Here is a 17,120-nt window from a genome sequence, read left to right as displayed (position 1 = left end):
AGAGACAGCAGGTGGAGCTGACTGGTGGTGAAATTGGCCGGGTCACAGTGAGTGATTCAAACCCCATCGTGATACCCCCCAGGAGTGAGATGTTAATATGGTGTCGAGCAGCCATAGGCCTCAGGGGTAAAGACTATCAGGCCCTGGTAGAACCCGTATATTCAGACAATAGGCCTACCCTCCTGACAGCCCGAGGGGTGGTTGACGTCCGCAAGGGGAGGGTGCCAGTACGTGTTCTCAACTGTGGGGAGGAAGAAGTCCACCTAACCAAATATGCCACACTTGCCAAACTATTTACTGTTAATAATAGTGTGATATAGGCACCCGGGCCCTTGGTCCCCTCCAATCCGGCGGAGAACAACGGTTCTGCAGGGCAACTGAAAGATTGGTGTCGGGAATTGCACGTGGGCACTGATTCTACCCCATCACACCAGAAACAGGGGGCCTACAGGGAGGTTCATGAGTATGAGCGGGTATTCAGCAAGCACCCCCTAGATTTTGGGCAGGTAAAAGGGATTCGACATCATATCCCCACAGGAGATCATCCACCCATAAAAGAGAGATACCGTCCTGTGCCCCCAGCTCATTATCAGTGTGCCAAGGACATGTTGCGAGAGATGAAGGAGGCTGGGGTAGTGAGAGACAGTTGTAGCCCCTGGGCAGCTCTGTTAGTCCTCGTTAGGAAGAAAGATGGCACCATGAGGATGTGTGTTGATTATAGGCAGCTCAATCGCATTACACATAAGGATGCATATCCACTGCCCAGGATAGAGGAGTCCTTGGCTGCTTTAAAGTCTGCTAACTACTTTTCTACCTTGGATCTCACCAGTGGGTACTGGCAAGTTCCCGTGGCAGAGGCGGACAAGGAAAAGACGGCCTTCACGACGCCGATGGGTCTCTGCGAGTTCAACTACATGCCCTTCGGGCTGTGCAACACCCCGGGAACGTTCCAGAGGATGATGGAGTGCTGTCTGGGACACAAGAACTTTGAAACCGTGCTGCTATATCTGGACGATGTCATTGTCTTCTCCAAGACCTATGAAGACCACCTGAAGCACCTGGCTGAGGTGTTTGAAGCCCTGTCCAACTTTGGCTTAAAGGTGAAACCGTCCAAATGCCATCTGTTAAAACCCAAAGTGCAGTACCTGGGCCATGTGGTGAGTGCTGAAGGAGTGGCCCCAGACCCCGACAAGGTTACCGTGATCAAAGACTGGCCGAAGCCCAGCAACCTCCATGAAGTCCGGCAGTTCCTCGGGTTGGTAGGCTACTACAGGAGATTTATCAAGGACTTCACCAAGAAAGCCACGCCCTTGCAAGACCTGTTGGTGGGCCAGTCCAAGAAGACCAAGTGTAGGAATACTCCATTTGACTGGAACGATGGACTAGAGGGTTCCTTCTCTTGTTTAAAGTCGGCGTTAACGGGAGAAGAGGTACTGGCCTACCCTGAGTATGAACAACCATTTGTGCTGTACACGGACGCCAGCAACGTGGGGTTGGGAGCCGTGTTGTCCCAGGTCCAGAAAGGCAAGGAGAGGGTAATTGCTTACACCAGCAGGAAGCTTCGTCCCACTGAAAGGAACCCTGACAACTATAGTTCCTTTAAGCTGGAGTTCCTCACCATTGTTTGGGCAGTGACGGAGAGGTTCAAGCACTACCTGGCCTCAGCGAAATTCACCGTCTTCACGGATAATAATCCACTAACGCATTTGGACACAGCAAAACTCGGTGCCTTGGAACAGCGGTGGATGGCCCGGCTGTCCAATTACGACTTCAACATCAAGTACCGGGCAGGGCACAAGAATGTGAATGCCGATGCATTGTCCCAGATGCCCAACTTGCCAGAAACGGGGGAAGATCCGGAGGCACTTGAAGAGGTAGAGCTGCCTGCTTTCCCCACCCCAAGGCCACCCAGTGTTCCCATCATGTGAAGAGCAGGTGCAAGAACAAGCAGGACGCCACGCTGAATCCACTGCCCCACCATGGATGGGCAGAAACCCAGGATGGTGACGCCGCGGTCCGTCGGGTGAAAGAGCTCCTGACGCAGGAAGGTTTGCATCCCGGCCTACAAGAGACACAACAGCTGTGGAAGGGGAGGAGCAAACTGTTTATTCACGACGGTAAGCTGTGCCGGAGAAGCATCGACCCCCGCACCCATGAATTGGTATGGCAGATAGTGGTCCCAAGGCAAGATGCGCCAATGGTTCTGGGAGCGTACCATGATGGGGCAGGACACTTCGGATGGAGGAAGTTGGAGAGGCTACTCCGTGGGAGGTTCTACTGGATTGGCATGAAGAAAGCCATCGAGAAGTGGTGTCGAGAGTGTGGCCCATGTAGCCTATGCAGGAGGGACCGTGACAGCCAACGGGCTCCCTTGCAGCCTATCATCACCAAACGGCCGCTCGAACTGGTCGCGCTAGATCATGTGAAGCTAACCCCTAGCCGGTCAGGCTATGTCTACGCTCTTACCATCGTGGATCACTACTCTAGATTCCTGGTAGTTGTGCTCATCAAAGATCTAATGGCCAGGACAGCCACCAAAACCTTCCAGCAGTACTTCTGTAGACCACATGGGTACCTGGAGAAGGTACTGACTGACCAGGGGCCAGCATTTGAAGCAGAGGTGTTCCAGGACTTCTGCAATCTGTATGGGTGCAAAAAGATCAGAACCACGCCGTACCATCCACAAACTAACGGGATGTGTGAGAAGATGAACCAAGTGGTAATCGACTTACTGAAGACCTTGCCTGTGGAGAAACGGAACTTGTGGCCAACAAAGTTGCCTGACTTGGTAGACATGCACAACCACATCCCAGTGAATTCCACCAACTGCACCCCAGTGTACCTGATGCGAGGAAGATCTAGCAAGTTACCTGTTGATCTAGACATGGGGGTCCTAACCCCCGAAGATACCTCGCCAGATGCCGATTGGGATACGGAAAGGCAGCAAAGGTACCGCCAAATACAGGAGTGCGTGGAAAGAAGTCTAGCCCAAGCCAGACAAAAACAAGAAAGGGACTACAACCAGCATGCTCCTGCGATTCCCTTGTCACCCGGTTAGCAAGTACTCAAACGAAAGAGGAGATTATACAAGCTTGACGACCAATGGGAAGCGGAACCGTATACCATCCTGCCATCCGATTTTGACAATACGAAGGTCTGTCTCATCAGCAAAGATGGAGGAGAAACCTCAACGGCAATATCCAGAGATCACCTTAAAATATGCCCTGATAAGTTGAGAGAAAAGGAAACAGATCCAAGAATCTCTCCACCTGTAGAAGAGGAGAAGATGATGCACACTGTTCTTGGCGATTTTCCCCAGTCCTGGACTCAAATAAATCAAGCCATCGTGGTACCTGTCTTAACATTTTGTCAACTGAAACCACCAGAACTAAATGTGGTGCCAGATCATCCGGACCCGCAATCACAGCAGACCCCACCAGAGGATGCCATGCCAACCGTTTAACCGGCAAGTCCTCCCTCTGCTATCTGTGAATCTGCCATGCCCACTATTAGTAGCAGCAGTCCTGAGAGCTCCAGTGTGCCAGTGCTACCCAGACTCACTAGAAGTGTAGCTAGAAGACAGTGCACTACACCAGCGATAGCAAGCGCAGCGGGCCCTGTTAGGCCAATAACAACCCCTGCACTGCGGAGGTCTACACGTAGCACCAAGAACCAAACTCCACTTCGCTACAAAACTTGGAGATATTAACGATAGTTGCTATTTGGTTGAAAATGTTTGTGTAAATATCTTTGTTACAGGTTTAAAAATGGACAATGGAGTAATGGACAGTGAATTGCTCCAAAACTTTCACAGGGACCCCTTTGTTTACCCGGGGTCCCTGCTGTTTCAAGGTTGCACCCACTGAACTGGGAGTCATGAACTGTGCATGACCAAACTTTCGCAACGTTCAAGTGTCCTCACCTCCCATAAAGGGAAGCACTGTTATATTTACTTGTTCATAGCATTTACTTGTTCATAGCATTTCAAAATTTTGTATGTCTTTTGTTAACATGTATTGTTGTTCTTCTTTCCCCAGTCCGCGAGTACTGGATTTAATGGGGGGGAGTGCAGCGCCCCAAAGTCTGGTTGTTGCAGTAATGTCGCTCTTCCACCACGGGGAGTGATGGTACGTCTGATTGCACTAAAAGAGTTCACCTTGCAGGTATCACAGACACACATTACACTTCACACTCCGGCCGCCAGGGGGAGCAAAAGGTCCTATCTACTAGGCCACTCCTCACACTTGGGTAAAACTGGGGGTTGGATAGGAAGTCAGGAAGAAAGTAGCTGGGGAGAGTTCGAGAGAGGACCTGTCAGGGGTGGGAACCTGACAGCGGCCTAGCACAGACAGATCGTTACGGAGCCGTGCCTGTGCCTTATAGCGGCAGACTCCTAAGAAAGGACACGAAGCGAAGCATATTGTGGAGAAGTGAGAAACGGGATCACAGCACAAAGGAGATAGAACCAGAAGGAGTCATGCTTCAAGATCAGCAACATCCTTCTGAGGAGCGTAGCCGGCGGCCGGAACGCCGAGGAAGTAATAGGCTCTACGCATTACTTTGAACTACGGCAGGGCAGTTAACTCTAGGTTGGCTGTCTCACCTTTACACCTAACGAAGACAACGGAGACAAATGTGGGAGAGGGGCGTCTCTAGGGTCCCTATAAAATAGCTCCAGGCCTACCCCGTCATACGGGTGCGTCCTATCCATATCATCTGGGGGATGGAGAGAGAGAAAGAACAGAAACATACACGACAGTTGCGAGGATTATCCCGTGGTGCTCAGCAGGGAAGTACTACAACACACAGGCTCTGGTAGGAAGGCCACTGATTTCCACCTTTAAAGGGAACTCTGGATGTGCCTTCGGACCGGCCGGTCTCAGCCAACCCTGTTAGCAGTGCTCTGGATTGCGGATGCCGAAGCCTTCAGTAAAAAGGTAAAGAGACTGCAACCCTGTGTCCTCGTTATTTACTGCGACCTACACCGTCATCTACATCTTTAATTGGGCGCCCCTTAGCAGGGCCACGGACCAGGTCAGGCCACCGTGACATCCCCAGAACCGAGAGAGAGACCCGGTACCGGGTACCCCGCTGCCCTGCGTTTGGGGGCCGCTCCAACTACATATAAAGTATTTTTAAAAGAGTAAATAAATTAAAAAGTGGACTGCAATTTTTTTTCAGCATTTTTTTTGAATTTTTTTTCTTGTATGTTTCAGGACATGTTGCAGTTAAATGAGTTTTGGCATTAAAAATTGCAACTCATCTTGCCAAAGAATAAGCCTTCATCTGGCCATGTAAATGTAAAAATCAAAGAGTAATGGGAAAAAGAGGAGGAAAAAACAAAACCTAAAAAATTCAAGACGGGGCCAATTTCCATTTTTGTGTTTCCATTTTCTCCTCCCCTCCTTCCCAAAGCCATTATTCCTTTGTTTTTCTGTCCACTTAAACAAATGAGGGTTTATGATTTGCAGGAAAAGTTGTACTTTTGAACGACATCAATCATTATACCGTATAGTCAGTGTACTGGAAAATGGGAAAAAATACCAAGTGCAGTGAAATTGTGAAAAAAAACGCATTTCTGACATTGTTTTTTGGGAATTGTTTTTACGGTGCACATTTTGTGCTAAAAATGACCATGGAGTATAATTCTCCTTATCAATATGATTACGGGAATACCAAACTTGTCCAAGGCTTTTATTAATTTAGTACTGAAAATAAAATCGAAAGTTGGCAAAAACATTTTTTTTAGGTTGTGTCGCCAATTTCCAAGACCTGTAACACTTCTATTTTTCATCCGATTTAGCTGTGTGGATTATTTTCTGTAGAGTGAGACAATTTTTGTATTAATATCATTTTAGGATAGATGTGACTTTTTAATCGCTTGTTGCAGCCTTTTTTGTGGAATTGCAGAGTTTTTTTTCCGTTTACAGTGTTTACCAATTGGGTTCATTGTTTTTATATATTGACAGACCGGACTTTTCTGGAGGCGGTGATAAAACACGTGTTGTTTTTTTTATGACTTTATTTTTAATGGGGGAAAATGGGGGGTGATTTTAACTTTTCGCTTTTTTTATTTTTTTTATTTTTTTTTACATTTTTTCTTTTTTTTTTTACTTTTTATTGTTGGTTCTCTTAGGGGACTTGAAGATGCGATCATCTGATTGCTTGTGCTGTGTACAGTGATGCCACAGAATGGCTGCATGTAGCAAAAATCATGGTCTCCTTTGAAGCTCTGCAACAGGCAGGTGTTTAATGGGACCCCCATAATAACAAACATGGGGGTCATCAGCTGACCCCCTACTCTCATGATTACCCATCCACGACTCATGATCACGTCACGGGCGCACAGATGGGTGCGGAGAATGATGTGCTTGCACACCTGCGTGTGTTGAATGCCGCTGTCAGAGATTGACATCTCATAAATTGGCATTTATCAGGTTAACAATCGAGGTCGGAGCACCGCTCCACCCGTGATTGTTAGCAGCAGGTCTTGGCTGTAATACACAGCCATCATCTGCCAGTATGGTGCAGGCTCACTTCCGGAGCCTGCTCCATACAGCCGCTTTTGACCTGCGACGTACGTGTACAGTGGATGTTGGGAAGCTTTTAAGGAAAATCCGTCAGCAGATTTTTGCTTCTGGTGATGTGTCAGTTACTCAGCTGCTTGGCATATTTTCAATAAAATCAGTTTTATAAGCAGGATGTTGTCATTGGAGGACTAGTTGTCTCGTGCCTTCTAGTCCTCCTGCTCTGTGTAACTCCGCCCCCACCACTGGTTGACACAGAAAGCAGCCAATCAGTGGTGTGGGCGGGTGTTGTGAATTCGGTTTGTGGGCTCCCCCGGTGGTCTGTTATGGTAGTATCTCTTATGTGCCTTCCTCCATCTCTGATTACCTGTCGCCACCCTCTAGGGGAGTTTCCTATTTAAGGCTGCTTGGCTGTTAGTCATATGCCGGCCAACAATGTGCTAGTAGCATTCTGTTGCATTCACCTGCCTCAACTTCCAGTTCAGCTAAGTTGAATTTTGTTTCTTGTTTTGCTATTTTTGTCCAGCTATCTGCAATGTGACTCTTCAGTGCTGGAAGCTCTTGTGGACAGAAAATTACTACTCCAGTGGCATGAGTTGTCACTGGAGTTTAAAGTAATTTCTGGATGGTGTTTTTGAATAGTGATTTTTAGGTCGACCGTGAAGTAACTCTTTCCTGTCCTTCTGCTATCTAGTAAGCGGACCTCACTGTGCTAAATCTGCTGTTCATCCTACGTATGTCATTTCCTCTGAACTCACCGTCAATATCTGTGGGGGCCTACTATCATCTTTTGGGGTTCCTCACTGGAGGTAAGGCAGGCCTGTATGTTCCTCTTATAGGGGTAGTTAGATCTCCGGCTGGCGCGTGGTGTCTAGGGCATCGTAGGTACATCCCCCGGCTACTGTAAGTGTTGGGTCAGGTTCAGGTCACGGTCGACCTTAGTTTCCATCACCCGAGAGCTAGTCCGTTTTGTATTTTTTTCCCATGGTCATTGGGGTAACCATAACAGTTTGGCCGGCCTGTAAAAAATCTATGTGTTAAAATATGCACTAAAGTAGGAAGGAGAAGAAAAGGTTTTTTTTTTTTTTCTGTGTTTGAAAGTGCACCTTAGTTTGATCATTTGTATTCCTTGCTTAAACTGCAGTCTTCAGCCTTTTTTTTTTCTCCTCTCCTCTTAACCTCTGAATGCTTGGGTTACACCCATTTGAAACATGGATCCACAGAGTTTAGTTGCGGGTTTGAATAACCTTGCGACAAAAGTACAGAACCTACAAGATTTTGTTATACGTGCTCCAATGTCTGAACCTAAGATTCCTCTGCCTGAATACTTTACCGGAGACAGATCCCGGTTTTTGAGTTTCAGAGAAAATTGCAAATTGTTTTTGTCTCTGAGATCTCACTCTGCTGGTGATCAGACTCAACAAGTTAAAATTGTTATCTCTCTACTGCGCGGCGACCCACAAAGTTGGGCATTTGCATTATCGCCAGGGGATCCTGCGTTGTTAAATGTAGATGCGTTTTTTCAGGCTTTGGGGTTGCTTTATGAAGAACCTAATTTGGAGATTTTGGCTGAGAAAGCCTTGATAGCTCTTTCCCAAGGGCAAGATGAAGCTGAGATATACTGCCAGAAATTCCGTAAATGGTCGGTGCTTACTAAATGGAATGAGTGCGCTTTAGCAGCTAATTTCAGAGAAGGTCTCTCTGATGCCGTGAAGGATGTCATGGTGGGGTTCCCTGTGCCTACAGGTCTGAATGATGCCATGAAATTGGCTATCCAGATTGATCGGCGTTTGCGGGAGCGCAAATCTGTGCACCATATGGCGGGGTCTTCTGAGGAAGAATCTGTGCACCATATGGCGGTATCTTCTGAGCAAAAACCTGTGCACCATATGGCGGTGTCTTCTGAGCAAAGACCTGTGCACCATTTGGCGGTGACCTCTGAAAAGGCATTAGAGCATATGCAATGCGATCGTGTTTTGTCTAGAGGCGAACGTCAAAATTACAGGCGCAAAAATGGATTGTGCTTCTACTGTGGAGATCCAGCTCATGTTATATCAGCATGCTCTAAACGTATAAATAAGGTTGATAAAAAGGTTGATAAATCTTTTTCTACAGGTACCTTGCAGTCAAAATTTCTTTTGTCCGTGACATTGATTTGTACCTTATCATCTGTGACTGTGAATGCTTATGTGGATTCTGGCGCCGCTCTGAGTCTCATGGATTGGTCCTTTGCCAAGCGTTGTGGGTTTGATTTGGAGCCGTTGGAAGTTTCTATTCCCCTGAAGGGTATTGATTCTACACCTTTGGCTAGCAATAAACCACAATATTGGACACAAGTGACTATGCGTCTTACCCCAGACCATCAGGAGATTATTCGTTTCCTTGTATTATATAACCTACATGATGTCTTAGTGCTTGGATTACCATGGTTACAGATTCATAATCCCGTCTTGGACTGGAAATCTATGTCTGTGTTGAGCTGGGGATGTCGGGGTATTCATGGGGATGCACCTTTGGTTCCTATTTCTTCATCTACTCCCTCTGAGATCCCAGCATTTCTGTCAGATTTTTATGATGTCTTTCAAGAGCCTAAAGTTGATTCTCTCCCTCCCCACAGAGAGTGTGACTGCGCTATTGAATTGATCCCCGGTAGTAAGTTTCCTAAGGGTCGCTTGTTTAATTTGTCTGTACCTGAACATACTGCTATGCGGGAGTATATCAGAGAATCCTTGGAAAAGGGTCATATTCGCCCCTCGTTGTCTCCACTAGGGGCAGGATTTTTCTTTGTAGGTAAAAAGGATGGTTCATTGAGACCTTGTATCGACTATCGACTTCTGAATAAGATTACAGTTAAATACCAGTACCCGTTACCTTTACTGACTGATCTGTTTGCTCGTATAAAGGGGGCTAAGTGGTTCACTAAGATCGATCTACGTGGTGCGTATAATTTGGTGCGGATTAAGCAGGGGGATGAGTGGAAGACCGCATTTAATACGCCTGAAGGCCATTTTGAGTATTTGGTAATGCCTTTCGGTCTCGCAAATGCCCCTTCCGTGTTTCAGTCCTTTATGCACGATATTTTCCGTGAATATCTGGATAAGTTTATGATTGTGTATTTGGATGATATTCTTGTTTTTTCGGAGGACTGGGAATCTCACGTTCAACAGGTCAGGAGAGTTTTTCAGGTTTTGCGAGCTAATTCTCTTTTTGTAAAGGGCTCAAAGTGTAGTTTTGGAGTTCAGAGAATTTCCTTTTTGGGATATATTTTTTCCCCTTCATCTATGGAGATGGACCCTGTCAAGGTCCAGGCTATTTGTGATTGGATGCAACCTACTTCTTTGAAGAGTCTGCAAAAGTTCTTGGGTTTTGCTAATTTCTATCGCCGATTTATAGCGGGTTTTTCTGCCATTGCTAAACCTTTGACTGATTTGACCAAAAAGGGTGCTGATGTTGCTAATTGGTCCTCTGTGGCTATGGAGGCCTTTCAAGAGCTTAAGCGCCGCTTTTCTTCCGCTCCTGTGTTGCGCCAACCTGATGTGTTACTTCCGTTCCAGGTTGAGGTGGATGCTTCGGAGATCGGAGCAGGTGCAGTTTTGTCGCAGAAAGATCCTGACTGCTCAGTAATGAGACCATGTGCGTTTTTCTCCCGAAAATTTTCGCCCGCTGAGCGAAATTATGATGTGGGAAATCGGGAACTTCTGGCCATGAAGTGGGCGTTTGAGGAGTGGCGTCATTGGCTTGAGGGTGCTAGACACCAGGTGGTGGTCCTCACTGACCACAAGAATCTAATTTATCTTGAGTCGGCCAGGCGTCTGAATCCTAGACAGGCGCGCTGGTCGTTGTTTTTCTCCCGATTTAACTTTGTGGTGTCATATCTGCCTGGGTCCAAGAATGTGAAGGCGGATGCCCTCTCTAGGAGTTTTGAGCCTGACTCGCCTGGTGATTCCGAACCTACCGGCATCCTGAAGGATGGGGTGATATTGTCAGCTGTCTCCCCAGACCTGCGGCGTTCTTTGCAGGAGTTTCAGGTGGATAGGCCTGATCGCTGTCCGCCTGGTAGACTGTTTGTCCCTGATGATTGGACCAGTAGAGTTATCTCGGAGGTTCATTCTTCCGCGTTGACAGGTCATCCTGGAATTTTTGGCACCAGGGATTTGGTGTCTAGGTCCTTCTGGTGGCCTTCTTTGTCTCGAGATGTGCGCATGTTTGTGCAGTCTTGTGATGTTTGTGCTCGGGCCAAGCCCTGCTGTTCTAGGGCCAGTGGGTTGTTGTTGCCCTTGCCTATTCCTAAGAGGCCTTGGACGCACATCTCTATGGACTTTATTTCTGACCTTCCGGTTTCTCGTAGGATGTCTGTCATCTGGGTGATTTGTGACCGTTTTTCCAAGATGGTTCATTTGGTACCTTTACCCAAATTGCCCTCCTCCTCTGAGTTGGTTCCTCTATTTTTTCAGAATGTGGTGCGTTTGCATGGTATTCCTGAGAATATAGTGTCTGACAGGGGTACTCAGTTTGTGTCTAGATTTTGGCGGACGTTCTGTGCCAGGATGGGTATCGATTTGTCTTTTTCGTCTGCATTCCATCCTCAGACTAATGGCCAGACTGAGCGTACTAATCAGACCTTGGAGACTTACTTGAGGTGTTTTGTGTCCGCTGATCAGGATGATTGGCTTGACTTTTTGCCATTGGCAGAGTTTGCCCTTAACAATCGGGCTAGTTCTGCCACTTTGGTTTCTCCATTTTTTTGTAATTCAGGGTTTCACCCTCGGTTTTCGTCCGGTCAATTGGAGTCTTCGGATTGTCCTGGAGTGGATGCTGTGGTTGATAGGATGCATCAGATTTGGGGACAGGTTGTGGACAATCTGAAGTTGTCCCAGGAGAAGACTCAACAGTTCACTAATCGTCATCGGCGTATTGGTCCTCGTCTTTGTGTTGGGGACCTGGTGTGGCTGTCTTCTCGATTTGTTCCTATGAAGGTCTCGTCTCCTAAGTTTAAGCCTCGGTTTATCGGCCCTTATAGGATTCTGGAGGTTCTTAATCCTGTGTCCTTTCGTTTGGACCTCCCAGCATCTTTTAATATCCATAATGTTTTCCATCGGTCATTATTGCGGAGGTATGAGGTACCGGTTGTTCCTTCTGCTGATCCACCTGCTCCTGTGTTGGTTGAGGGTGAATTGGAGTATGTGGTGGAAAAGATCTTGGACTCCCGTGTTTCCAGACGGAAACTTCAGTATCTGGTTAAGTGGAAAGGTTATGGCCAGGAGGATAATTCTTGGGTGACAGCATCCGATGTTCATGCTCCCGATTTGGTTCGTGCATTTCATAGTGCTCATCCAGGTCGCCCTGGTGGTTCTGGTGAGGGTTCGGTGCCCCCTCCTTAAGGGGGGGGTACTGTTGTGAATTCGGTTTGTGGGCTCCCCCGGTGGTCTGTTATGGTAGTGTCTCTTATGTGCCTTCCTCCATCTCTGATTACCTGTCGCCACCCTCTTGGGGAGTTTCCTATTTAAGGCTGCTTGGCTGTTAGTCACATGCCGGCCAACAATGTGCTAGTAGCATTCTGTTGCATTCACCTGCCTCAAGTTCCAGTTCAGCTAAGTTGAATTTTGTTTCTTGTTTTGCTATTTTTGTCCAGCTATCTGCAATGTGACTCTTCAGTGCTGGAACCTCTTGTGGACAGAAAATTACTACTCCAGTGGCATGAGTTGTCACTGGAGTTTAAAGTAATTTCTGGATGGTGTTTTTGAATAGTGATTTTTAGGTCGACCGTGAAGTAACACTTTCCTGTCCTTCTGCTATCTAGTAAGCGGACCTCACTGTGCTAAATCTGCTGTTCATCCTACGTATGTCATTTCCTCTGAACTCACCGTCAATATCTGTGGGGGTCTACTATCATCTTTTGGGGTTCCTCACTGGAGGTAAGGCAGGCCTGTATATTCCTCTTATAGGGGTAGTTAGATCTCCGGCTGGCGCGTGGTGTCTAGGGCATCGTAGGTACATCCCCCGGCTACTGTAAGTGTTGGGTCAGGTTTAGGTCACGGTCGACCTTAGTTTCCATCACCCGAGAGCTAGTCCGTTTTGTATTTTTTTCCCATGGTCATTGGGGTAACCATAACAGGCGGGGTTATACAGGGCTCAGCATTCAGAGCACTGCTAGATTTGCAGCAGATAAAACAGAAATGTCATCAAAACAAGAGCAAGCAGCCCAGTAAGTGATACATCACTGGAATCAGAATCTCAGCTCCTACACCATGCTGCCCTCAGATCACATGGCAAAAACTTGGTGACGGATTCCAATGAAGGAAGAAATTACTTAATTTCTTTAGATTTCTGAGCTTTTTTTCATGTTTACCGTTACCTTAAATTTTGAGAAGTCTCCAGAATGGTTCCCTAAAGTGTGAGAAATTGTTCATATTGTGGGAGCCAATGCTGAAAGACGCATCATTATCCATGTGCTGCTTTATATGTAGTCGCACGGCCCCCAATCACATGGGGTGATCCCGGCCCCCGCGAGTTCATTATCACTGGGTAAAGCCATATGTGACTTCTGCATCTATGAATTAGATATAATGAGGTATGAGGATGCATGTGATATATTGGGGGCTGAATACATTCATTTCTGACCCCGCTCTGCATAAATCACCGCTTCTAACAATCTCCCAGATTTTATTATAATATGGAAACCTAATGAATAGTAGTCACCGGCGGCGGCGGCGGTGCGGGGCGAGATTAGCTGTCACCGGCGTCAGCTCATGACTTATTACAGCTATACACAATCTAAACATTTCCTCCAAATCCCCGAAACCCAGCGACGACGACGCGTCCAGCACCGTCATCGGGAACCTAATTAAAACATTTATTGCCTATTGTTTAAAATCAAAATGTTTAAAAAATAAAAATGTAAATTTGTTATTGATTTTTTTAAAATTTTTTTGCAAAAAGTAACTGTTAAAGATACATCTATAATAATATTCCGGGGGAATGGAATCTTCAGTCGAGTTTTATTGCCATTGATTATTTGCTGGTATGAAGAGACGCGCACGAGGGTTGAGTTCGGGCCGATCAGATCATTATCTGATATGCAAGTAGGAGCCTTGAAATCTGCGGGATGTTCAGAGATGACGTCCTACTAATAACTGCTGGCGGCTCAGGGCAGTAATGCAATTAATGAAACCTCCGCATTCAGTAACGAACGTCTTGTCTATGGCGGTCTGAGACGGTGGCTTCTATACCAACAAGGAGGCTCAGGAGCAGACGTACAGTATACAGATATGTCCTTCCTTACCTGGTCAGTATATTTCAAAGTACCAGATTATCTCACATTTTGTTGCATTTTTTTCTACTTAAATGAAAGCATTTATGGCGAAAAATCATTTTTGCTGTTGATTTTCATTAAAGAATTTGCTTCTACGGTCTCAGCGCTGCGCTGTCAACTGCTGGCTACACGATGAGTTAACTGAGAATCCATCAGTGAACTCCTTCTAAAAGGAGAGTTTATTATAACTCTTATCTTCCATTTTCAGAGCCGCAGGGGTCATAAATCAGCTGATAATGTGCTCAATTCTATTGCGAGCGGAGATGCTAGTAGACAAGGGTTAAGAAATATATTTATTTTCACTTGACTAATTAGGACTTCACACAATTCAAAGCCGGTAATGCAATTTTCCAATGCTTTATGGCGACTCAACAACGCTTTGACTCTGTCGAGTTTTTTCGGGGTGTGAATGTTGCAAAAGAGTTTGGATCATTGCTATCAACACTGTATCTTTAAAAATCAGCGTGGCTGTGGGGTCGTTGTAACGACTATGGGTAGAGCTGATAGCTAGGTGCTCAAAAAAGGGAAAATAAGATTATTAGACTCTCCCATTTAGGCCACGTTCACACGGTCAGTATTTCATCAGTATTTTACATCAGTATTTGTAGCCAAAACCAGAAGTGGAACAATCAGAGGAAAAGTATAATAGAAACACGTCACCACTTCTGTATTTTTCGCCCACTCCTGGCTTTGGCTTATACCAAACACTGATATGTAACCCCCAAGCATTGTACCACAGCTCTGATGTGTTGATGTCACTAAGCTCACGTGAGTTCACTTTCAGGATAGGGGGGCAATATTCATGGCCCCCTTCCCAGCCTGAAAATACCAGCCCCCAGCCATCTGCTTTAGCTTGGCTGGTTGTCAAAAATTGGGGGGGGGACCCCACGACATTTTTTTCAAAAATATTTATTTATATAATTTAAAAAACCCACGGGGCGACTCTTCTATTCTTGATAACCAGCCATGCAAAAACTAACAGCTGAGGGTTGCAGCCTGCAACTGTCACTTTTAGCATGGCTGGTTAGAAGGGAACCCAAGTCATTTTTAAAATGTATTTATTCATAGTGCAGGCGCCGACTGATGAATACTCCCATCAGCCACTGTTATTAGTAGTACTCTCATCAATCGACTACCGTGACCGGAGGTAGACTTTTTACCTCTGGTAACAGCTGCTGGCTAAGCTGGCATCTGACAGCATGGTAGCCACAGCACTCTGACCATCAGTAATAATCTTACCGGCGAACAGAGCCGCCGGTGTTTCTCATGCTGTCACGCCAGTGTTCTGGGTGCCGATCACAAACGGAGAAGTCCGTGTTCAGGTCCATGCCTATTTCTAGTGAGGATGGGCCAAGAGTGGGTGAGTATAATGTTTATTATTTTTTACCCTCTGTTTGCTTTGATTTGATGTTTGGAGAGACCTTAGTGCATTATAACTGCATTTTTTATTTTGATTCGGTCCAATTGCACTGGATACAATAGAATCAAATGAATGTGTGCAAAAAGATTTTAGGTTCATTCACTCATCTCTACTTTGCACTCTAAAGATTACTCAATTTATGCAGCAGTATATGGGGCAAATGTTTCCATGGAGCATCTTATGGGGCCATCATTAACCTTTATGCAGCATTATATGGGGCATATTTTGTATGGAGCATTATATGGGACTCCTGATTCAATATGGATATTCAAAAACACTTAACCTACTGATGTCTCAATTAATTTTTCTTTTATTGGTATCTATTTTCATTTTTGAAATTGAGCTGCTGCATTTCCCACCCTAGGCTTATACTCGAGTCATTAAGTTTTCCCAGTTTTTTGTGGCAAAATTAGGGGGGTCGGCTTATACTCGAGTATATATGGTACATAGCAAATAGACAAATGGCTGCACTCAATTGTACTAAAGCAAGTGAATGTGTGATACATGAAATGTGAATAGAATAATGGCTTGGGAAATCTATAAAAAAACACATGAGATGCTCAGCACAAAATTTGGCCAAAAAATGTGAGCCCATCCACCAATGTCAAGGTAATCTCATGAATTGGATGGGTCCCTGACCTAATTGCATAGTCTGAACACTTACCTCTGGCTAATGTCATGGTAAAGCCTGTATTTATTCTATTCACATTTCATGTATCACACATTCATTTGCTTTAGTACAATTGAGTGAAGCCATTTATCTATTTGCTACATACACATACAAGCATATATACACACATACAGTGGGGCAAAAAAGTATTTAGTCAGTCAGCAATAGTGCAAGTTCCACCACTTAAAAAGATGAGAGGCGTCTGTAATTTACATCATAGGTAGACCTCAACTATGGGAGACAAACTGAGAAAAAAAAATCCAGAAAATCACATTGTCTGTTTTTTTTATCATTTTATTTGCATATTATGGTGGAAAATAAGTATTCGGTCAGAAACAAAATTTCATCTCAATACTTTGTAATCTATCTTTGTTGGCAATGACAGAGGTCAAACGTTTTCTGTAAGTCTTCACAAGGTTGCCACACACTGTTGTTGGTATGTTGGCCCATTCCTCCATGCAGATCTCCTCTAGAGCAGTGATGTTTTTGGCTTTTCGCTTGGCAACACGGACTTTCAACTCCCTCCAAAGGTTTTCTATAGGGTTGAGATCTGGAGACTGGCTAGGCCAGTCCAGGACCTTGAAATGCTTCTTACGAAGCCACTCCTTCGTTGCCCTGGCGGTGTGCTTTGGATCATTGTCATGTTAAAAGACCCAGCCACGTTTCATCTTCAATGCCCTTGCTGATGGAAGGAGGTTTGCACTCAAAATCTCACGATACATGGCCCCATTCATTCTTTCATGTACCCGGATCAGTCATCCTGGCCCCTTTGCAGAGAAACAGCCCCAAAGCATGATGTTTCCACCACCATGCTTTACAGTAGGTATGGTGTTTGATGGATGCAACTCAGTATTCTTTTTCCTCCAAACACGACAAGTTGTGTTTCTACCAAACAGTTCCAGTTTGGTTTCATCAGACCATAGGACATTCTCCCAAAACTCCTCTGGATCATCCAAATGCTCTCTAGCAAACTTCAGACGGGCCCGGACATGTACTGGCTTAAGCAGTGGGACACGTCTGGCACTGCAGGATCTGAGTCCATGGTGGCGTAGTGTGTTACTTATGGTAGGCCTTGTTACATTGGTCCCAGCTCTCTGCAGTTCATTCACTAGGTCCCCCCGCGTGGTTCTGGGATTTTTGCTCACCGTTCTTGTGATCATTCTGACCCCACGGGGTGGGATTTTGCGTGGA

This window comes from Ranitomeya variabilis, chromosome 4 (assembly GCF_051348905.1).
Source record: "Ranitomeya variabilis isolate aRanVar5 chromosome 4, aRanVar5.hap1, whole genome shotgun sequence".
NCBI classification, from domain to species: domain Eukaryota; kingdom Metazoa; phylum Chordata; class Amphibia; order Anura; family Dendrobatidae; genus Ranitomeya; species Ranitomeya variabilis.
This window is presented reverse-complemented; position numbering follows the sequence as displayed.